The 22,956-nt window shown below is 52.4% G+C and overlaps 1 protein-coding gene across 13 annotated transcripts in view; it reads right to left on the bottom strand.

Moving 5' to 3' along the window:
• Positions 1-22,956, bottom strand: part of CUEDC1 (CUE domain containing 1) — an 82,315-nt gene that overhangs the window by 39,886 nt on the left and 19,473 nt on the right. Inside the window, exon 2 of one of the 13 annotated variants that reach the window (XM_064582656.1) lies at positions 7,754-7,916. The exons of 11 other annotated variants lie outside the window; for them this stretch is intronic. The gene's annotated coding sequence lies outside the window, so the exon portion shown is untranslated. Of the gene's footprint in view, positions 1-7,347; positions 7,461-7,753; positions 7,917-22,956 lie in introns of those variants that run through there. One more of the 13 variants, XM_064582657.1, reaches the window with a different exon arrangement.

Raw genomic sequence — 22,956 nt, 5'->3', positions numbered from 1 at the left:
CTGATCCCCAAAAGAGGAGCCCCTCCACATCCTTCTGGGAAAGGTGGGTAAGGGCAAAGACCCTTTTCTCCTGAGCAGGAGTGAGCACCAGTACCTCTCCTCACTGGGGTTCTCTGCCTCTGCCAAGACCAGAGCCTTGGCCCGGTTCTATGAAACCTGCCAGTCAAGGCAGAGAGAAGCAGAAGCCCAGCTAGAAACCCAAGTCCCAGTTCCAAACCTCACAGCCCGGGCCGCGGAAGACCAGGTTCAGAAAAAGCCCTCCCATTTGTTTGCCTGCAGAAACTGTGTGCTGAGGTCACAGGGCTCCTCCACAGTCCCCTTTTCTGGGTTTGCCCCGTGGTGGCCCTGGCACCACCTCCTTGGGCCTGTCCAGAGCAATGGGAAGGAGTCAGAGGAAAGAGGGGCCATGTCGTGGGGGTGGGTGGGGAGGGTAAGGGCTTATAAAGAAAAAAAACAGTATTTCAAGGAAACGGATGGACCAGGCTAAGGAAGGAGATTCTGAGAGGTGAGCGATGTTGGGTATTTGGGTCTGGATCTTTGAACCAACCAGAGAGAGCAAGACTGGTCAAGGCAGCCCCCAGCCCTGCACACGCCGCACACGTGACGTGGCTGACACACTTGCACTCCTACCCTGACCGATCTCCTTCAGAGCCTCCCCATTTCAGGCAAGGGCCATCCATCACCGTTCTCCCCACAGCGCATCTCAGCCTGGCCCTCAAAGTCAACCAAAACGGAACCCATAAATCTGCAATTGTTGGGGCGCCTGGGTGGCTCAGTTGGTTGGGTGTCTGCCTTCGGCTCAGGTCATGATCCTGGGGTCCTAGGATGGAGCCCCGTGTCGGGGTCCCTGCTCGGCAGGGAGCCTGCTTCTCCCTCTCCCTCTGCCCCTCCCCCTGCTTGTGCTCTCTCTCTCTCTCTCAAATAAATAAATAAATTCTTTTTAAAAAAACCCTGCAGTTGTTGCAGCAAGTGGCAGATTAGGGGCTGGGGAGGTGGGCGAGCAAACAACGCACAGAATGCGGGAGCAATGGGGATCAGAGACCCAAGGGGAACCTCTGAGCCTGGGTTCAGCCCCTGGCTCTGCAACATGGATCCTTGAGCAAGATCTTCTTTCTCTTGAACCTTTTTTTAAAAAAATAAAACTGAGGGGCGCCTGGGTGGCTGTCGTTCAGCGTCTGCCTTCGGCTCAGGTCATGATCCCAGGGTCCTGGGATTGAGCCCCGCATCGGGCTCCCTGCTCAGCGGGAAGCCTGCTTCTCCCTCTCCCACTCCCCCTGTTTGTTGTGTTCCTTCTCTCACTGTGTCTCTCTCTGTCAAATAAATAAATAAATAAATCTTTAAAATAAATAAATAAATAAATAAAACTGATAGGGGCGCCTGGGTGGCTCAGTCTGCCTTCTCAGAGACCCACTCCTGGAGCCCCGCATCGGGCTCCCTGCTCAGCAGACAGTCTGCTTCTCTATCTCCCTCTGCCCCTCCCCCAACTTGTGCTCTCTCTCTCTCTCTCTCTCTCTCTCTCTGTCTCTCTTTCTCAAATAAATAAGTAAATCTTAAAAAAAAAAAGAAAAAGAAAACTGCTCTAAGCAAATGTAAGCTTAATGAATTATCATAAGGCCACACCCCATAAGCATCCTGTCAAGAAAGGAGACGTTGCCGGCCACTCCACAACCCCTCCCCGTGCCACACGCTGATTTCTGTCGTAATTGCTTCCTTGCATTCCTTTACTGTCCAGATGGACATCCCTGGACACTGGACTTTAGTCGTGCATGTCGTTTGTCCTTTAAGTTTACCTTAATCTACGGCTTCGCCCATCATCTTCTTTTTTTCCTTATAATTTGTGAGTTGACGCACCCAGCCATGTGACTCTTGCCTTCTCTACTGTCTGAAGGTCATGGACCAAATTCCCTTTTCTCTCGGGGCCTCACTTACTCCTTCCTTACCAGCACTCCCTGGCCAACTTAAAGAGCTCCTGTGACAAGAAGAAGAGACAGCCTGAAAGCACATCAGGAAATGCTTATGATATTTTGTCAAGCAAAGAATGCAGGACGCAAACGGATACAGAATGCTCTGCTTTCAGGCCCACCAAGAGAACGTGCATAGGAAAAAGGGCCGGCAGGAAACGCTCGGCCTACCAGTGGTCGTCTTGGATGGTAGAATTCTGCCTCCCTCTCTTTGCTTCTGTCTTACCTTTTCCCACGATCAGCATATAACAATGTGATGGGGCGCAAGTCATTTTTAAACATTTTAAAGAAAAGGGTGCACGAGACCAAATGTGCCACCAGGCCTATCCACTCTGCCGTCACAGGACCACTTGGCTTTGCTCTCTGTTCCTAAGGCCACCACCAATCCGGCTGAGATCCGCAAACCTCAAGCTCATCCCATGCCTGCTTCTCTGATGCCTCCTAGCCGCCCTTCCTGTCCCCGTCCTGTCTTCTCTCTGGTGCCACCAACAGAAGAACTCATGTAAAACATGCTGGGTCGGGGCCACCTGGGGGGCTCAGATGGTTAAGCGACTGCCTTCGGCTCAGTTCATGATCCCAGGTCCTGGGATCGAGCCCCGGGTCGGGCTCCCGGCTCAGTGGGGAGTCTGCTTCTCCCCCTGCCACTTCCCCTGCTTGTGCTCTCTCTCTCTCTCAAATGAGTAAATAAAATTAAAAATAATAATAAAATAAAATATGCCAGGTCGCTTCCAGGCTTGCCCGCTGCTCATGTGAGGCTCAGACCCCTTCCTTTGCCTGCATTGGTGCTCACCACATTCAGTGGGCATCAGGATCACCCGCAACGCTGGCTGAACACGCATTGCTGGGCTCCAGCCCCAAAGCTTCTGTCCCCTAGGTCTGGGGGTGGGGGAGAGGGCCAAGAATCTGTGTGTCTAACGAGTGCTCAGGTGATGCTGGTTCAGAGAGCATGCTCTAGAACCCTCTCCTCGGTCCTCCTCAACAAGCCCTGTCCAGCTTTCAAGAGCTAGTTCAAGTTCCCCCATCCATGTGGCAGTCTCTTCCAATGGCCAATATTGATCTCCCTCTGTTCTTCCAGACCACCCCTAGCACTGACCATGTGCTGGTGGTCTGGAAAAGGGGAGAGAGCCCTCAGGGACCGTGGGCTGGGCAATGTGACACTGTACCACTCCCTGCCTTCCTAGCGGCTCTTACGGGCAGAGCCTGGGAGGAGCACTTCTTTGGCAGCCCTACTTACGCAGGAGGTCTTCTGAATGTCCCAGGTAAACGGAACCTTTTCCTTCACACACAGACTTCTAATTATTCACTCACACATTCACTATCAGTCAAAAAAAAAAAAAAAAACAGTGAGCACCTACTGTATGTCCGGGTGCACAAAATGAAAATCTCTTTTCTCTACGGAAACCAAGAATTACAATAGCATTAAGTTACCAGAGAAGGGGCGCCTGGGTGGTTCAGCCGTTAAGCGTCTGCCTTCGGCTCAGATCATGATCCCAGGGTCCTGGGATCGAGCCCCACATGGGGCTCCCTGCTCGGCGGGAAGCCTGCTTCTCCCTCTCCCACTCCCCCTGCTTGTGTTCCTGCTCTCGCTATCTCTCTCTGTCAAATAAATAAATAAAATCTTAAAAAAAAAAAAAAGTTACCAGAGAAGCCTGCAGAAAGGGCTCCTTCCAAAGGCAGCCAAGGAGCCCACCCTTGCAGCCCCGGGGACGGCTACCTACACACAGCCATGCGAGCACGCACGGTTGTGGTCACATCCACGTGTAGCCATGGTGAAGGTCTGGTCGCCAGTTGCAGGCTTCATTTGTCCTCAGCTAAGCCACCCAGGACTCGGAGACAAGATTTATGGGCAGATATTGTTAGGAGAACAGATGTCCAAGTAAGGGGGCAGGGCAAATGGGAACAATGGTTGTGAGACAGGGAAGCTGAAGGGACTCCATTTTAGAAAGGCCCCATTTACTCATGGTCTAAATTTCTTTTTTTTTTTTTTTTTAAGATTTCAATTATTTATTTGAGAGAGAGAGAGAGAGCACCAGCTGGGGGAGGGGCAGAGAGAGAAGCAGACTCCCGAGCTCAGCTGGGAGCTCGATCCCAGGACCCTGAGATCATGACCTGAGCTGAAATCAAGAGTCGGACGCTTAGCTGACTGAGCCACCCGGTGCCCTCGTGCTCTGTAGTTCACCTTGCATCTAGGTAAACCCAAAGAAGCTCCTTTCCCACTCCAAGGGGGAAGCAAGGAAGTGAATTGCTCTCTGAGTCTCGTCCTGGCCCCAGAACACCTGAGAATATCTAAGAAGAACGGGATCCCAACCATGTTCCAGGACATTAGCTTCGAACAAACCTCGGCCCACACTGGCATGGACACACCTACCTTCGGTGATTTATGGAGGAACACCTATTGTTCAGCTGACACTCCCTGTGATTGATCCCTACCCTGGACTCCTGGAGGAACACCCCAGACCCTTTCCCTGTATAAACCCCTAACTCCAGGAACAATGAGACAAAGTCTCCTCTCCTTTCTGAGTCTTTTAGATACTCCGTTTGCTATACTCTATCACTTACGCTATTCAGTAAGCTCTGCTTTCATTTCCTCCTGGCTTACATTTGATTTCTATTCTGCACAAAGCCAAGGACCCTCTTGGCTGGGCCTGTGGGGCCCCCTCTGTGTCCTTGGACCCGCCTGCCTATGTCACTTGTGATGGTTGCAGGCCTGGAACCCATTGGAGGGAGGCGAGAAGACACCACCTCCTAATGAAAAGGCAGCAGACCCTTGTCCCATTTCTGCAAACATCTGGGGCTCTGGACACTTGGGTCTTGTGCCCCAGCAAGACATTCTGGGCAGGCTGAAGACACCAGATTCTCCACTGGGGCTGTTGGCTTCTCTGTGACCTTGGGCAACTTTTAATTCTTCGTGCCCCCATTTCACTATCTAACATTATCTTTTAAAAAGGTAGTAAAGCCCAAAACAAGATGATAGAGGTCCCCACTGGAAGAATAAAAGGAGAGATTTAAAAACAAGCAACAGGGGTGCTGGGTGGCCCAGTCGGTTAAGCGTCTGACTTTTTAAAAAGATTTTATGTATTTATTTGATAGAGAGAGAGCACAAGCAGGGCGAGCGGCAGGCAGGAGGGAGAGGGAGAAACAGGCTCCCCGCTGAGCAGGGAGCCCTATGACCCCAGAACCCCAGGATCATGACCTGAGCCGAAGGCAGACCCTTAAATGACTGAGGCACCCAGGCGCCCCAAGCGTCCGACTCTTGATCAAGACTCAGGTCTTGATCTCAGGGTTGTGAGTTCAGACCCTGCATTAGACTCCATGCCCAGCATGGAACCTACTTAAAAACAAAACAAACAAACAAACAAACAAGCAACAATAATGCCATCTGTAAAAGTAAAAGAGAGAAACGGCAAGGAGACCAGGCAGGGAACACCCTTCAGTGCCTCAGTGGGGAGAGGCTGCATGCGTTCGGGCCCCCTGGAGCAGGGATTCTGGGCTGGAGGGGTGCAGCAGGGTCTCTGGGAGCTTCTGAAAGACAAAGGTCTAGGGCCCCCTACTGAATCAGAGTCCCCCCACCCAGGAACACGCCATTTCCATTCCCTGCCCCCCATAGCAAGTCAGAGAGGCTCAGGGTATTCCGGGGGCTTCCAGACTTGAGATACCACCTCAGAGGTGAGAAGCAAATCATTATCTAAGAGGGGAGGAGGGAGGGACAGTGGCCGCAGGGAAAACACCAAGGGAACCTAGAGACCAGCTGGAGAGGAGAAAGAATGTCAACATTGAGGTGCCCTTTGTCCACCCCCAACCCAGATCTGATTCTGGAGAAGGGATACCACCCTCCCAGTTCAGGCCAGCCAGTCCTCCAGGGACCTGCTGCTTTAGTCAATGCACGTCTGAGTCCTGGGCTGGGCTTTCCTCTGACCACCACCGAACCTGGCACATTTGCCTGTGCTCTCCACGCCTTGGCCCCAACAGCCTCATGCTGACCAGCTGCGACTCTTTATTTCAGGATTCAGATCGTGGTCCTCCTCCTCCAAGAAGCCTTCCCAGAGGCACTTTTTGGCACACCCCCACACAGCCTTGGCCTGTTAGATTCTTGCCGTACCATCAACGTGGCAGCACTGATCACCTCTCACAATGACCGGTGTGCGGCCGGTGGCCCCGGCAGACAGTGGATTGTTTGGGTCTCATTCAGTTCTTCGACCCCAACACCCAGGTCAGTGCCCAGCATAAAGCGGGCGAGCAATACAGATATTTATGCTGACCAGGAGAAAGGGAGGGAAGGAAATTTTACATCAAACAGTTGCACTAGGCAAATTTTTCAAAACTCTAGAGAAATTACAGCAATTTTTTTTTTTTTTTTTTGGCACTTCCTTTGTGACACGGAGAAGCCCGAGACCCAGGGAGGCAGAGATGGACAAGCACCCAGGCAGAATGGCTCCAGGGTCCTTGTTCTCCACTAGTCGGCTACGGTTGATGTAGTCCACGCAAAGGAAGAAAGATGAACACCTAGAAAAAAACTAGCTCCCTCTGAAGCCCTTGCTCCCTGTGGTTGAGGGGTCCCAGCAGCTCTAAGCATCACATGCTTTTGGACAAAGCCGGAATCCAGGTTGCTGTCCACAGGAGCCATTTGTCCCTGCTGGTAGCCCCTTGCAGTCAGGTACCAGGGACACTGCTGCAACCATCGGGGAGAGCCCAGCAGTCAGCGGTCCCCACTGGGGGCAGAGCTCCGTTGAGAGACAGTGACAGGGACAGTGCCACTCAGGGCCTTGGCGTGGAAAGGCTTTTCTCCCCCATGCCCACGTCTCTTGGCCCACTGGCTCGGAACAGCAGAGGGGTGGCCTGCACCTGCCCCACCTGGCCTGTCTGGGCCTGGGAACAATGGGGAGGATGTTCTACGAGCCCGGGAGCTTTACTCTGAGAGACGCTGCAAAGAAAGCGTCACCACTCAGGAACTGTAAGAGGTGTCACGGGAGGCGGGGAATAAAATGTATTCAGGGTCAACTGAGGTGACTAAAAATGAGCCATATGACAGGTACGTGGTGAGGTGTATCCCCAGAGCCTTCATTTGACTTTCACACCAACCCAGTGAGACGGCTACCATCCCCCTTGTCTTACCAACAGAAAACTCGGGCAGTGTTCAGCTGGAAGGAGAGGGAGCGAGAACACAACCTCAGAAATGGGGTGTGTTTGGCCAAGGCCGAGCAGAGATTGAAGGGTCTTTGAGTAAAGCATTAAAGATACTTGCTCTCTGTTTTCTCTCTTTCTTAAGTCAGGACAAAATGAAATGGGACGTAAGTTAGATTCCAGAAGAAACTCGTGAACTATAAAGAGGCGTGAGAGAGTTCACTTCCCAGGATAGAAACCCAGAAGTTGCAGCTCCATCACGTACCCATTCTGCAGGCAGGAGACTAGACAACTTGACCTTTATCACCATGAGTGTATCACCTATCACACTCAGCGGGCTCCTCGGGCAATTTTGCTCCAGGTCCAGTCTCGAGGGAGGCTCTCGGACAATGCAAACCTGAGGTTAAATACATCCTTTGCTGCACTTAACAGACAGATGGGGAGAGAGTTCAGATATTAAAATGAAGTTTAGAGTCTGCTGATTTAATCAATGAGGTTAAAGTGACTGCATTAAAGTTAGCACGAGTGCAGTATTGCTAGAAACCTACTGGGTCGCCGGTCGGATAACGGAGTTCGTCAAAGCTGCGGTGCCCGAGGTGACTATATTTTCCAAACACGGCTGCTTCGCCCCCAGAAGCCCTGTCCCTCGGGGGCTGCCCTCACCCACTCACCAATGAACTTCTTTGTGGGAGCACCACAGGCCACAGAGCAGATCTGCTGTTGCCCCAGGCTGCTCAGCCCAACACTTGTGCTTTGGCCTGGAACAGAAGGCTCCCCCGAGCAGACCGTGATCAGCCAGGGACGCAGGATAGCCTGGGCCAGAGGAGGGGGCACCTGGAAACAGGAGCAAGATGCTCAGTCTCAAGAGAGGTTCCTGAATCTGAAGATTCTTCTCAAACCAGGTAACCCACTGGTTGGAATCAAACACAGGGTGTACTAGTCACCATTGAACAAGTTTGTGACAATAACTTAGCAGAGTTTACCCAAACGTGGGGTTTCCTGAAGGTCAAAGGAGTCACAGTACCGAAGAGGTTTAAAACCTCTCAGGCCCTCGGGAGAAACCAGGGCCCAGAAAAGTCAGAGTCCTCCCCCTCAAGGTCTTGCCAAAGGATGAGCGTGGATGCCAGCTTTTCCGACCCAGCCCCCGCCCCCGGGGGCCAGCAGCTGTCTGCGAAAATGCAGGGGGCCCAGGAGGGCTGAGTGTCTACAACCCGCTGCGCGCTCCCCTCCATCTGATGGCCTCGCGATGTACGCGGCGCAACCCCAAAGGGGAGGCCAGGCCAGGCACCCTGCCTCGGGGTCCCGGGCTGGACGACTCACAGTTGGCTCCCCCACCCGGGCGCCCCAGGCCACCAAAGGCCTCCTGTCGATTCCTGCGCTGCCCCCACCTCTCTCTTTGATGCCAAATTGGGGAGGGGGGAGTAGACAGCAAAGAAAAATCCCCCACTAGGCATCGATTTGCCCAAAGCAAAGGCAACACAAAGGCTGCGCCTGTTTCCATGGAGACACGACTGGCGAAGCGAAGGAACGAAACAGAGCGAGAAACACAAACCCGTCAGCACCTTCCGGGGCCGGCGTGATCGATGTTGGCGGGCCAGAGCCCTGACAGGAAGATGGTGGAAGGATTAAAGGTAATCAGAGGATCTAGAAGCCAGAGCCCGAGCCCTTGCAGTTGGTAGAGCAGGAGGCGAGGAGCCTCCCTATCCCCCGGGCCTACAAACTAGGTTGGCCCCACTCCTGAGAAAGCTCCTGAACAACAACAACAAAAATCCTGGACAGAAATCCAAAGTGAGCAATTATTCACTTTACAAAAGGATTCCCTGCTTGACAAAGGAATTCCCTGAAAGAGCAAAATCCCATGGTGGATTGGAGCGTCTGTTTTATTGTTTACTTCTCTGAGGCTGAGGACAAGGACAAGCGAGTAGCTTCCAGTTGAAAGTTTGTAAGAAAAGATGACAAAATTCCCAAGGGGAAGGGATGGAGGGGTGAGGACAAGACTCTTGGTAAAATATCTGCTGGGGCGGGGGTGCACCTGGGTGGCTCAATGGGTAAAGCATCTGCCTTTGGCTCAGGTCATGATCCCAGGGTCCTGGGATCGAGCCCCGCAAGCCCCACGTCGGGCTCCCTGCTCAGCGGGGAGCCTCTTCTCCCTCTTTCTGCCCCTCCCCCTGCTTGTGCTCTCTCTCTCTCAAATAAATAAATAAAATCTTCAAAAAAATAAAATATCTGCTGGGAGAGGCCCACAGGAAATTGAGACAGGGCAGCTTTAAGACAGAAAGGTGAGTTAGCTGGACATCCGTGGCCTGTCCACCATGGAAGAGCACAGGAGCCCACAGTGGGAGAGGCTGGGCAACAACAGGTCTCTGACGGGGCCCGGCAGGGTGGACCCCAAAAGCAGGGCACTCTCGAAGCTCTTAGCTGAGGGGAGACGCAGGGAGCATAAGCGGTCAGTCCTCATTCCCCCAGGACAACAAGAAGGCCAGAGGCCTCTGGCTCCCGGGTGAAGGCCAGGGGAAAATGCCAGCATTAGCCTCGGCAGATGGCCGGGGCTCAGGGCACTAACAAGAGCCTCGGCGCTTGCTCTCGTCACTCATCAGGTGACATGTATTAAGCGCCCCTCCAAACGCATCGCCATCCTGGGAAGGAGAAAATGCCACACGCCAGCCCGGCCCTGCCCTTGGAGAGTCTCAACCAGGACTTCACTCCACTCGGCTTTTCCGGGACTCTAATTCCTACCGAGAACAAAAAACAAGCATAATAACGACGACAATATTTACTGAGCGTGCTGTGTGGGCCTGACACTGTACAGCCATTGTTCCGTTGACCCTCTCAACCAGACCGAGAGGCAGAAGCTATCCTCATCCCCGCTTACTGATGGGGAGACAGGCGCAGAGAGGCAAGTAACTGGCCCAAGGTCACACAACTAGTAAACGGCAAAGCCAGGTCTGCCCAGCTTCAAAGCCTGTGAACACTACAGGCTAAGTGCTTGCCGCATCAGCCCATTTAACAGACAAGCTGAGCACAAGAGAGTCCAAGCGACTTGCACTGAGGCAGGGGGTGGACTCTGAAGACCACCAGCTCTTCTGACTCCCTCAAGGCTTTTGTGCCCTGTGATGCCTCCCTTGGGAAGGCCAGGGGCTTTCTTGGTAGGGCACGTGGACCGACCTGTGGCCTCCTGTTCTGGGCCTCCGTTTACCTGGTACAAGGAGGCATGGGACCGTGTGAGCTCCTGTCACCTCACCGCGAAAGGAGGAGCTGGGAAGACACATGGGACGTGCGTCCAAGGTGTCGTCGGGGAGCCCACGGGAGGAAGACCCAGTCCCAGCTCCAGCAGAAGATCCCCAAAGGCCCACAAGCTCTGGAGTGAGCGCTGTAATGTTCACAGAGCACAATCCGGGCAGCATAGCCAGTGGGCGCGTGGTTCAGTGTTCTTCCCGCCAGCACACGTGTGCGAGATGCGGGCACTTCCAGGGGCTGCTGGGACCCGGCTGGCTTTCAGGGACTCAATTTCCCAAACCTCCACTTCCACAGGGAGTCCTTTCCCAAACTGCCGGACTGGCAGCCGCCTGGCTCTACAGCTCTCTTTACATAATGGCCCCTCCTCACCATTTCCCCAAAGAAAGGCCCACCTCCAGCCATCCTAACTGTACCCTGGTGCTCTCCCCTGGGGTGTGAACGCCACCAGACAAAGGGACAACTGGAGAATGCAGCATTCCTGGGGAAGGCCCCGGAGGATGGGCATGGAGAAGGGGGCTGGCCTCGGGGCGCCTGGGTGGCTCAGTCGTTAAACGTCTGCCTTCCGTTCAGGTCCTGGGATCGAGGTCCCGCATCGGGCTCCCTGCTCAGCTGGGAGTCCGCTTCTCCCTCTCCCTCTGCCTGCTGCTCCCCCTGCTTGTGCTCTCTTGCTCTCTCTCTCTCTAATAAATAAATAAAATCTTTTATTTTTAGTTTTTTAAGATTTTTAAATTTATTTATTTGACAGAGAGAGACACAGCGAGAGAGGGAATACAAGCAGGGGGAATGGGAGGGGGAAGCAGGCCTCCCGCAGAGCAGGAACGCTGGGATCATGACCTGAGCAGAAGGCAGACGCTTAACGACTGAGCCACCCAGTCGCCCCCAAAAAAATCTTTTAAAAAGAGAGAGAGAGAGAAGGGGGCTGGCCTTATTTTACCAAGGCCTTATCTATCTTACCCACCCTTCGTCCGTTGGTTTTTGGGTTACAATCAGGGAGCAGGGAAGCTGACACAGGGACACCTGTTTAACACATTTATTCAAATCACAAAACGGAATCTGACTTTTTCTGACACACAGTATGATTTGGCTGATGGCTCAAACGACGAGGTCCAGCTTTGCCAATTAAGAATTATGACAGACATTTCCCGTAACCGCATGGGCCGAGTTTGCTGGTTTAAGGCTTTGACAAAAATATATTTGAAGCGAGTATATGACATACAATCAGCGTGGAAATACGTTCTACTTAAAGTTGTGATAACAGGTTTTTTTTTTCTTTTTAAAGATTTATTTATTTATCCTACAGAGAGAGGAGAGAGTGAACACAAGCAGGGGGAGGGGCCGAGGGAGGATCTCCAGCAGACTCCCGGTTGAGCACAGAGCCCGACGCGGGCCTCGATCCCGCGACCCCGAGATCACCACTGGAGCAGAAACCAAGAGGTGGACACTCAACTGACTGTACCACCCAGACACCCCAAAGTTCTGATAAGAGTTTGTATATGTGAATTTCAAAATGTGTAAGAGGATACAGTTTTTCAAGAAATCTTTTGACAGGTGTGAGAGCAAAACAAGTGTGAAGGCTGTCGCTTTACTTCCCTGGAGCCGCGCTCAGGGGCTCTAGCTTCCAAGCCACCAACAAGCGAAGTCAGCTGCGGTGTATACAGCAAGCACTGGACCCAGCACCTGGGTCTAAGTTTGTTTCTGCTGCTTCTCAGCTGCGCGGATCTGGTTAAGTCACCCAAACACCCTGAGCCCGTTTCCTCATAAGTGAAAGGAAATAAAGCATCGAAAGCATATGAAATTCCCTGATGACGATGGTGCCAGACGGATAATGGAGAAGTACATCAGCCTTTGCAGCTCCACACAGTAGCCACGCAGGCAGCGTTTCCTGTTCGCTTGGACAACTTTATGGTATTCGTCTCTAGATCGTACTAATGACTTATATTTATTGAGCACTCACTATGTGCCGGGCTCCACGGGCCCCAGATCACTTTGTTTTCACAACAATCCTATGGATGAGGTGTCCTTCTTATTGCCGATTTACAAGCACAGAAAGCTTACACACTTGCCCAGCTCAGTCAGCTGGCAATTAAAGGCCCAGCAGGTGTGTTTGAGCCCAGAGATGGTGCTCTAAACCCTCCCTACTCAAAGTGTGGCCTATAGCTCGCAGAATCTGTACCCACTGGGACCTTATTAGAAATGCAGAATCCCTCTCTCTCACTCTCTCTCAAATAAATAAAATCTTTAAAAAAAAAAGGGCGCCTGGGTGGCTCAGTTGGTTAAGCGACTGCCTTCGGCTCAGGTCATGATCCTGGAGTCCCGGGATCGAGTCCCGCATCGGGCTCCCTGCTCAGCGGGGAGTCTGCTCCTCCCTCTCCCGCTCCCCTCTCTTGTGCTCTCTCTCTCTCTCTCAAATAAATAAAATCTTAAAAAAAAAAAAAAAAAAAAGAAATGCAGAATCCTAGGACCTCCCCCAAACCTAATGAATCAGAATCTGCATCTTAGAAAAATCTATGGGCAGTTCATACCCACATCCAAGTCAGAGAATCACGGCTCGAAATCACCAGACCGTTTTCCATCCTGATGCACCATCCTGGTTTTATCTTGCTGAAGGTAATATTAGAATGTTTGCTTTCTCTACACACATACGCAGAGCTGGCAATTAAAGCAAGCAAGATGGTGAGGGATATAATAATCCATCGGTAACATATGCAAAATTTATTTTAAAAAGGACTAGGAAGAGTCACGTCAAATTGTCATCCGTGGTTACCTCTGCAGAGAGGGCCGGGAAGAGGGTAGTCAAAGGGGGCTTTCTACTTGTATTATTTGAAATTTTTAATAAAAACAATGCAGTTGTGTATTGGCTTAAAAGGAAAGCATGTTTTAAAACACAAGCACAGGGGGGCGCAGTCGGTTAAGTGTCAGACTCTTGGTTTCGGCTCAGGTTGTGATCTCAGGGTCCTGAGTTCAGGCCCCACGTTGGGCTCTGCTCTCAGCACGGAGTCTGCTTGAGATTCTCTCCCCCTCTCCCTCTGCCCCACCTGCTGGTGCATCCTCTCTCTGTCTCTCAAAATAAATAAATCTTGAAAAAAATAACATAAAACACAAGCAAGGGGCGCCGGGGTGGCTCAGTCGGTTAAGCATCCGACTCTTGATCTCAGCTCAGACCTCGATCTCACGGTGGTGAGATCAAGCCCCCGCATTGGGCTCCATGCTAGGCATGGAGCCTACTTTAAAGATAAATAAATAAATAAGTAAATAAATAAATAAATAAATAAATAAATAAATAAATAAATAAATAAATAAATAAAATTAAACACAAGCACAGATGACTGAAATTGACTGTATTTTATGAGCTACAATACCCAAGGCTATTGACAGCTTCCAGCCCCGCACTCTGGAAGGCCCAAGGAGGGAGTCAGCAGAGAAGCATTGGTGGGACACAGAGAGTGCTGTGCTTGGAGTCCGAAGACCCGGATTCGAGGCCTGACTCGACCCCAATTGGCTGGGGGACCTCAAGGCTCCCACTGAGCATCTGTGGGCCTAGGTAACCTCTGCGATATAATGTGGGTCGCCCCACCCCCACGCACCTCACCCCATAGCACTAGTGCAGGGCGCAGCAATGCCATGACGTGCCTAAAGGCCCCTGAGGACTGCAAGGTCCACAGAACGTCAGGGCGGGGAGTTTTCTTGGGAAGAAAAGCAATGAAAAAAAAAAAAAGCAGTGAAACATCCACCCGCACTCATCCCATTCCCTGAATGCAGCTATTCCATGACTTTATAAGGAAGATGCACACAGTAACCTGGATTTAGATTCCGTGGGAGCCTCAGGCTGATTTTCAAATCCTTATTCGAACTTAGAAGTTGGGTTTGGACATGGTTCAAAACATGAAAGAAAGGGCTATTTCTCAGTGTCTGGCCCGTTTTCTTTGCACTTCTCGCCTGCTTTCTTCACAGGCTCGAAAGTCCTGGAGAGGTTCTGCTTCAGGGTTCTGTGTACTCCCAGTCTGCTGTGCTTTCTCTGACTCCCCGCAGCAACCAGCCCCCGGCGCCGTGGCCTCCGGGCTACTCCCCGAGCAAACGGCTTGGGGGTCTGCAGTTTGGCTTGCTGCTGGCCAATGCCTCAGTTTCCCCACTGTTATCTTAGATTTTGCATAACTGGAGAGAGCGGCACGAGTTCTGTCCTCGCTCATCTGGGGGAGCATGGGGTTTGGGTACAGAGGGATAAAGTGACTTGTTCCAACCCACAGACTAGCTTCAAACAGACAGAGCTGGGCTGGGGCTCTCCGACCTTTGAAAATTCCTTAAGGTTTCTCTATCATTCGTTTGCAACTTGTCTGTCGCTCACCTTGCCCCTCTGTCCCTTCCTTCTAGGGAACATGTGGATCTCAGGACTAAACGCCACTGTGCTTTTCCTCAAACTAAACGGTCCTGAAACCACACAGTCTGAAAGTATCCTTGAAACTGAGCCAGAAAAAAATCCCCTGCCAGATTTTCCAAGGAGAACGAGACCCATCTAAACCATTATGAGCTTCAGTTCCAGCGATGGCTAAAGAAGCATCTGGGCAGGCAGTCCCAGCCCCACTTCTTCTGTGGCCTTAGGTGCCTTGCTTCACCTCTGCGAGCCTCGGTTTTTTTCAAATACGAGATAGTGACAGGGCTACCACCTTCAGGTTTAAATGAAGATTCCAGACAAAGGTAAAGACCTTCACGCAGGATTCTAGATAAGGGTGATGACCTTGATGCAGCGTAGAAGCTCAGTAAGCAGGAACTATTACCATCCTGATCATCATTTGGGACATACATCTCGAAGACAGGGATCCAAATTAATTCTCCACTCCAGCTGCACATTAGAATCACCTAGAATTTTTTTCTTTTTTAATCCCAGTGCCCAGATCTTACCCACAGTGATTCTGATTCTTGGCCTGGGGTGGGACCTAGGAAAACGGTACATTTTTTACAGCTGATTCTAATTGCACCTGGCTGAGAACTGATCCAAATCGGTGCCTCCCAACATTTAACATGCACATAAACCTCCTCGGGATCTTGCTAAAATCCAACTCGTGACTCAACAGGTTTGATCCGAGGCCAGAGATTCTGCATTTCCAACCAGCTCCCAGGTGATGCCAACCCATGGCATCCAAAACTCAAAGTCTTGGGACGATGGCTGGAAAATTTGTAAGATTCTTCTCTGGACAGTCTTAAGGGCTAGCTCTGTCTAGCCAGGCTAGAGTTCACTGCCTCCTGGAAGCAGTCAACTCTGTGACCTTACCAGGGACCTAGCACCAAAGCCTGTCCCCAGATGACTCTCGCTTTGGTTTCCTGTTGGCTTTTTTAGGTTCTAACAAGAGCCTGCAGACAAGTGTGGCCACAAAGACATACTTGCAAATTAATCATGGCGCCACACCCTGCATTCGTGTGGAGTTGCCTTCTCCAGACTGGCCAAGGGAAAAGCCAAAAGGAAAGGGCCCTCGTTACTTTCACTTGGATGAGCAAGGAAGAGGAGAACAGGGCCTGACTTGGCAGGATGTCCCAGCCAGGAGCTGAAAACAATGTCAACTCTGGTCCGCCATACTTCTCCGATCAGCCAAACAGGAACGCTTCCTGCCTAGAGCTGGCTAGGTTCGCACACAGTTGAAGAGACTCCGGGAAAACGTGAGCAGGGAGGGGGCTGGGCGGGCAGGTCCCTGTGGCTTTGAGGCTGGTGCATTCTGTGACCCTGAATAACATCCACAAAACAACACTGACTGGGTCCACCTACCACATCACAGGGAATTTTACAGAAACACTCTCATGTGATCCTCGTATCAACTTCGCAAGTCCCACATCACTGTCTTCATTGGATGCATGGGTGAGGAAACGGGCTCAGTGGGTCATCGACAACGGATCATACAGAGGTCAGAGCCAGGACTGGAACCTAAGCCTGGCCAGTCCTCCCTGCCTCTTTACACTGCTATTCCAAACTCTCAAATCTCTCAATGTCTCTATTTACCCCTTCACTGGGGCAGGAAGAAAAGGACAAGGGTATAAATCAAGACAACTAAAATTGGCTTTGGGTCTCAAGCACAAAGGAGAATGCTTGTTATCATTATATCTGTTATCAATCATGATCACCATAAGACGTGTCATTAAGAGGCACTGGGAGAAAAGGCTGGTGTCTACCCTGACATTTAGAGCGTCTGAACAAGGCTCTGGCCCTCAACAGCGCCCAGCAGCCCAGGCCACTGCCGTCCCCAGTCCCTCGGGGGGGGGGGGGGGGCTGGAAACAGCACCTGATGACTCCAGGGTGAATACCCTGGAGGCTCGGAGGGGAGGCTCTGCTTGTGGACAGGGCAAGAGTCCAAAACAGTTCAAGGAAGGAGACCAGGCTGGGTCACAACAGCATGTTCCTGGCACCTGGGCCACCATGGCAGGCCCAAGGCTGGAAATGAGACTCAACCAATTCCCTGACGGGCTCTGAGAGCCAACCTGAACTTGTGTCCCCTCGCCTTAACCCTGCTGCATAAGCCGCAGAAGCTTCCTGAAGCAGCCAAAGGCCACTCGAACGAGTGCCCCCCTTTAAGGACCAGGAAGCCGAGTACTTAAGAGGCCATGCTAGGAAGCTCTGTCCGCTCCAGACCTACCCCATAGCCAGGCCCCTCCTCCCAGCGCCTTGGCAAGAAGAGGCCTTGGCAGAGGCCCCAGCTCTAGATTAATATTACACCAATACAACCCAAACAAATGGCTCCTGCCTGCATGTCCCATAAAGTTCTGAGGCTTAAAACAAAGACAAGTTGGGGAGGGGGTGGTCAACAACAGGGAACGAGCAAGTGAGTGGCGTTATGGCCATGTGATGAAATATTATACGGCCGTTTGAAATACGGTTTTAAAATCATGCCATTTCATTAAAAACCCTCCTTGTGCAGTTACATGAAGAAGCTACTTACAAAAGTCGGTAATCAGTAAGATTACAACGATTTTTTAAAAATCTATGCACATTAAAAAAAGAGCAGGAAATACAACCAAATGTCATGGTGGCAATTTTTAAACGATCGGATGATCGTTCCTGTGTTAGAAACGAAGTATTTTCCAGTTTTTCTTTAGTGAGCCCATAAATTGCCCAGGAAGAAGGGGAGCACATTCTGACCACAGTCTGGGTGTCTGAGAGTCGGGATGAAGCCCTGTGGGGGACCGGGGGCCTAAACCCCACGCAGCCCCCAGCAATGAGATGGAACAGGCCCAGCCACCCCCAGAGGCCCGCAGGGCTGTCGCGGTGACACCTGGACAAGCAAGCCAGTGGGGAACCCTTCCCAAGGGGCTGGAATTCTCCAGGGAACAGAACAAAAAGCCCATTAGCCCCAAAAGTGCTTGTAGTGAGACGCAGCCCAGTTAGGTGCCCTGCCCCAGGCAGAGAGGCCGATGACAGCTCCCAGGTCCCTCGGAGACCCCCAGCAGACACAGATTCCTGCCCGTGCCGCTCCCCCCCGCCAGCGCAAGGTTATAAAAGAGACAAGCTTCACCATATGGGGCTCAGCAGCCTCGTGGGAATGTCGGTGGGAGTGAGAATGGCAGGTCCCTAAGCCGTGTGCAAATGTGAAGGAAGGGGGTTTAAAGCGGAAAAAACTGCACCAGCTGTCTCTTAAAGAACACTAATTACAGGGGCTGTGCCGCCTGAACCAGGCCTGGTTCTGCAAGCAGAGATCCTCCTGGGGGGTGGGGGGGGCCCGCAGTCACCCCGCCACCGCCTGAGCTCCGCTGCCTGGTGGCTGGCCCGGGGGCTGGGGGGGTGGGGCAGAGAGGGCATCTGGCTGGGGCCGCGGGCCTATTGAGGCTCTGTGCTGGGCAGGCCAGCCCTGGGCCAGAAAGCAGGTTCTGCAGGTCCTGCTTCCTGGGAAGTTCACATCACAGGGTCAGGTGCTGAGTGCCAGGGCCGGGTGGCACTGGAATGTGGAGAGGGTTAGAGAATTTCCTTCTCTGGAGATTTGAAAGACCTAAGCATCTGGAACAGCTCAACGCTAAAATGGAAAAAAAGAAGTGACGGCCTCATCCCTGGAAGCTGGGGAAGGGGCAGAGTCAAGTCAAGTAGAGAGATGAGAAAGGCAAGGTCTCAGGGGTCCCTCACTTGCAGCTCATGGCAAGGAGCTCGGGGTCACCCATCACCAACGGTGCCCCTCCTGGACGTCCTCCCGTGGCCAGCATTTCTGCTGAGACACGGGGAGAGGCCTGAAAAAGGGCCAGGCTCGTGAAGCCAAGGAGGCAGGAGCGCCTGGGCGTCAGCCCTGGGTCTCACCCCCGCCCTGCAGCTTTCTAGCCCCCTCACTGCCCCGAATGAGGTGTCCGTGGTACCCATCCTGGCCGCCGTACACAGCCATTCCCAGTCAGTGAGAAATGTATGGGACTGCGCTCCCTTTATTTTTTTTAAGATTTTATTTATTTATTTTTGAGGGAGAAAGAGAGCATGAGCAGGGGGGAGAGGCAGAGGGAGAGGGACAAGCAGACTGCCCCCCTGAGCAGGGAGCCCGAAGTGGGGCTCAATCCCAGGACCCTGAGATCATGACCTGGCCGAAGGCAGCCGCTCCACCGACTGGGTCACCCAGGTGTCCCTGGGACAGCACTTCTAAAAACTATCAAATTCTAAACAAATGGAAGTTGTCGTTATGATTAGTGGGGTGTCCTTATAAAGTGGGGGCATTTACTCCCCTCCCACGACAGCAAGCAAAGCGGCAGCAAACAGAGAGGAGCCCGGTACCGGGTTTTTCCCCAGCTCACTCCCCCACCCGCTCTAAGCCCTGAGCGTATGGGCCGCGGAGTGCGCAGCCTGAGCGGTGGGCCTCCCCAGCCCGAGGGGCGGGGGTGGGGGGGTGGGGGGGTGGGGAATGGCTCAGGGAGGGCGAGGGAGGAAACAAAACCAAGGAAGCCAGGGAAGAAGTAAGGTTGCCACTGAGATTCCGCCCTCCTGGGAACGTGCCCCGTCCCTGGGAAAGAGGCCCAGATGAAAGGAGGCGCAGCTGGGGGAAAACAGGCCGTGAGAACAGAAGGGCAATTGTTCGGGGCGGGCCAGGCGCTGCACCCGAAGCAGCCTGCCCGCACTGCCCCTTTGTGCGCTAATGTCATTAAGGGCCCGGTGGGGGCCAATGTTTGGAGTCCTTTAACTCCTCGCCATTCTCACACGACAGCTGAGCCAGTGCAGGGCGGAGGGGGGTGGCCCTGGCTTTCTGGGCAGCTCAGCTAAAAGGGGGCAGCGAGGGGTAGGAAGGCCGGGGCAGCGGGAGGCGAAGCCCTCATTGGGCCCCCCCCCCCCCCAGAGGCACTTCCTCCTCCTCCTCGGCACTGTCCCCAGGAGCTCCCGGAAGCCCCGCCACTGCCCTGACCCCAGTTAACACTCCCACTAATTGCTGGGGCTGCAGAGAGCCTGGGGAGCAAAAGAGCCAGAGTTAATTAAGGGGAGAAAAAAAACGACTCTGCTGCTCCATTCTTCGTTTCGACTCCTCCCCACCCCTCAGGGTTGGGCATCTCGTTTCAGGGAAGCTCCCGAGGCAGGGATCCCCACCAACAGCACAGGGCCACTACTGACCAGGGGCAGCTAGGTGTAACAGGCTTCTAGGAGCCTGGCTCCACAGCTAACCGGCCCTTCAAGTTTCCCAGAAGTACAGCAAGGGGTCTGCTCCCCACTCATTCAAAGGAAAGCCTCACGTTCTCAGTCTTGATATGGATGCTCTGAAACAGGAGCCGTGTGGGTTCTTGCTACCGAGGTGGGACTCCTCCAGAAGGCAATGGGACATTCCGTAGGCTGCACAAGAATGCGACGGGAGCATGTGACAAATGTTACCTAGTCTAATCTCACAGCTACCCTACTGAGGTAGGTACTGTTCTTATCCCCACTTTATAGATGGGAAAACTGAGGCTTGGAGGAAATAAGAACTCACTCAAGGTGAACAAGCTAGCAAGTAGGAGAAGAATGATTCAACCCCCAGAACTCGGACCCCAAAGCCCATGCATTTACCCCTTGTCCCATCTTCAAGTCACTTAGATATTCTAGTCCACAAGAAACAAGCCTTGTGGAGTTTACAACCTGGTACGAGATTCTCAGCCAAGGGTTCTTGAGGGTTTGATGAAGTCCACGGACTGCCCCCTCCCCCAACACCCCTCAAAATCAAACACGCGATTTATGGTGTTCGTGTGTGTGTTCACTTTTCACAGTGGAAGGGAGCGTTCAAGTTCTCTTTAGATTATTGAAAGGGTCTGGGACTCAAAAAGAGGTTAAGAACTGTAGGCCAATGAGCTGATGCCTTGCTAACTAGACTCTAGAACACAGATCTTTTGACTTGAGTCCTCTACTTCACTTCAACTCCTTGCTCTGAAGAAACAGCCAAGAGGGCAGCCTAAATTTCTCCAGAAAGGGAGGATGCAGAATCAAGGAACTTGGCACTGAAACTACCCAGCCGGCCTGGGAGACGGTGTCCCGGAGATACACTGTGGCGGAGGCAGGGAAAGCGTTAACAGCAAGGCCCTGCGGGATGACAGGGATTTCCTACAGCGTTTATTACTTCTCTCCATCACTTAAAAACAAGTTCCAACAGTGTCTCAATTCTGATTCTGGATTTTGCTTGGATCCACACAGATGCAAGTTCATGATCAGCAGCCCTAAACTATCAGAAGTTAGCAGGGGGAAAAAGTTTCTGTTCCGAACGAATTTGCTAGTTTTAAAGACCACTGTCTATCCAAAAACAAGGGCATGCATTTACAAGGGCTACTGTCTTCATTGTCAGATGTTCCAAGACATTAAACAATGACAATGGTGCCATTCGATTAGCCGGTATTATCAAGAGCGCCTTCTGAGCACTGGGCTCTGGGCCTTACCCATGCTTATCTCAGTGGATCCTCATCCCCAGCCTATGAGGTAGGGGCGTTAACATCTCTGATTTACAGATGACAAAATTGAGGCTCAGAGAGGCTAAACAGCTGCCCAAGAACACACAGCAAATAAGTTGACAGAGCCAGGGTTCAAACCTGGGTCTATTCTGACCCTAAACATGGGGCTCTAGACCAGGGCCACTAAAAACATGTTCATAGACCATCCACAAACTGTTAGTTATGTGTCCCTGGCAAGATACGTACAGGAAAAGAAAATAAGTAAGGATTTAAAGACATTTCTAGGGGCGCCTGGGTGGCTCAGTCGGTTAAGCATCTGATTCTTGATTTCAGCTCAGGTCATGGTCTCGGGGTTGTGGGATGGAATCCTGAGGTGTGGTGTTGGGCTCCACGCTTAGCAGGGGTCTCTTGGGCCTCTCTCTCTGCCCCCCACCCTGGCATGCACGCACGCTCTCTCTCTCTCAAATAAATTAATAAACCTTTAAAAAAAAAAAAAAGAGGCATTTCTAGCAATCTGACATTGCTCCAGCATCCCAGCATGTGGTGGGCTTGCCTCTTTGAACAGGAATGCACACAGACCAGTTCAGACACCATCAGACTTGTGCAGGCTGGTCATACTCATCGGGACCACATACTCATCCCTGAACGAACGAAAAACACAAAACCCATCCTTCACCTCGGCTAGCTGAAGGAGCCCTGTTCTAAAGGTACTCCGCAAAGACAGGGGCATAAGGTGATGCTCAAACGAGCCTCCAGCCATCCCCTCAATTGTCCCCTCAGCATGCAAAGTCTTCTAGCACAGCGCTTCTGACTTGACTGTGCACGTGAACCCTGGGATCTTGGTAAAATGCAGACTGACTCAGGCAGTCCGCCAGGTGGGGGGTGGGGAGCGAGACCCCATTCTGAACCAGGTGGCCTGAGGGCTCCTGGTCTGGAGTCTGGACTTCGAGGAGCAAGGTTCTAACCACACAAACGCACCAGGACACATGAGGCTGGGGCCAGAGACTTCGCCTGACAAAGCCAGCCAGAGTCCAGCAAAGGGCCCAGGAAGAGGCTCACCACGCGGGCCTGGCCGTGAGGAAGGCAGAAGGCCTTGGAGGGACTGGGCTCAGCTCACAGGCAGCTCTTGCAACACCTTTCCCCCCTCCAGCCTGAGCCTGGGACATCCAGGAGCCCTTTTCCCCTGCGTTGCAGAAACGGAAACAAGTTCCAAGGGCTTGACTGAAGGCAGAGCAAAGCAGCTGGGAAGCATGGGCAAACATTCGGAGGACTACTCCCTCTGAGCATACCTGAGGAGGGGAGGCGTTCTGGGGGCACTGTGCTTACGGCCATGCTCTGCGCGTGCCAGGTGGCCGGCCGGTGATGTCCGGCAGGTGGGCCCCGGGAGAATCACTACCCTCATATGTTCGGACCGCACTTTTTACTCCTTATCAAAGGATATTCAAGTCTACTGTGAGAGCTCAGAAATCTAATTAAGAGCTGGAAGCCTCAGAGGAAGGAGTGTAATGTGGGTCACCCAGGAGGGCAAAAATGGCCCCTCTGTGGCCACTCTGGCAGCCAGAAAGGGCCACGAGCAGCTCCCCTCCAAATAGGAATGGTCTCCACTTCCCTCAGGTAACCCTCAGGTTATGTGTCCCACTCCCTCGAAATTCTACAATAGAGACCTTCCTCCTTATGGCCAATCTCAGTCTTTCCTAATTCAATTTATGGCACAAGGACGGACTATGTGCTTATCAAAGGGGCAATTCATAGAAGGCGGCCCAGATCTTCCATTCATTCAAGGATTTACTCA

The sequence above is a fragment of the Mirounga angustirostris genome, unplaced genomic scaffold (assembly GCF_029215605.1).
Source record: "Mirounga angustirostris isolate CCGP_5_RB_7025 unplaced genomic scaffold, mMirAng1.0.hap1 SCAF_17, whole genome shotgun sequence".
Taxonomy (NCBI): Eukaryota; Metazoa; Chordata; class Mammalia; order Carnivora; family Phocidae; genus Mirounga; species Mirounga angustirostris.
Note: the sequence above shows the minus strand (reverse complement) of the source record. Positions and strands in the feature narration are given on the sequence as shown.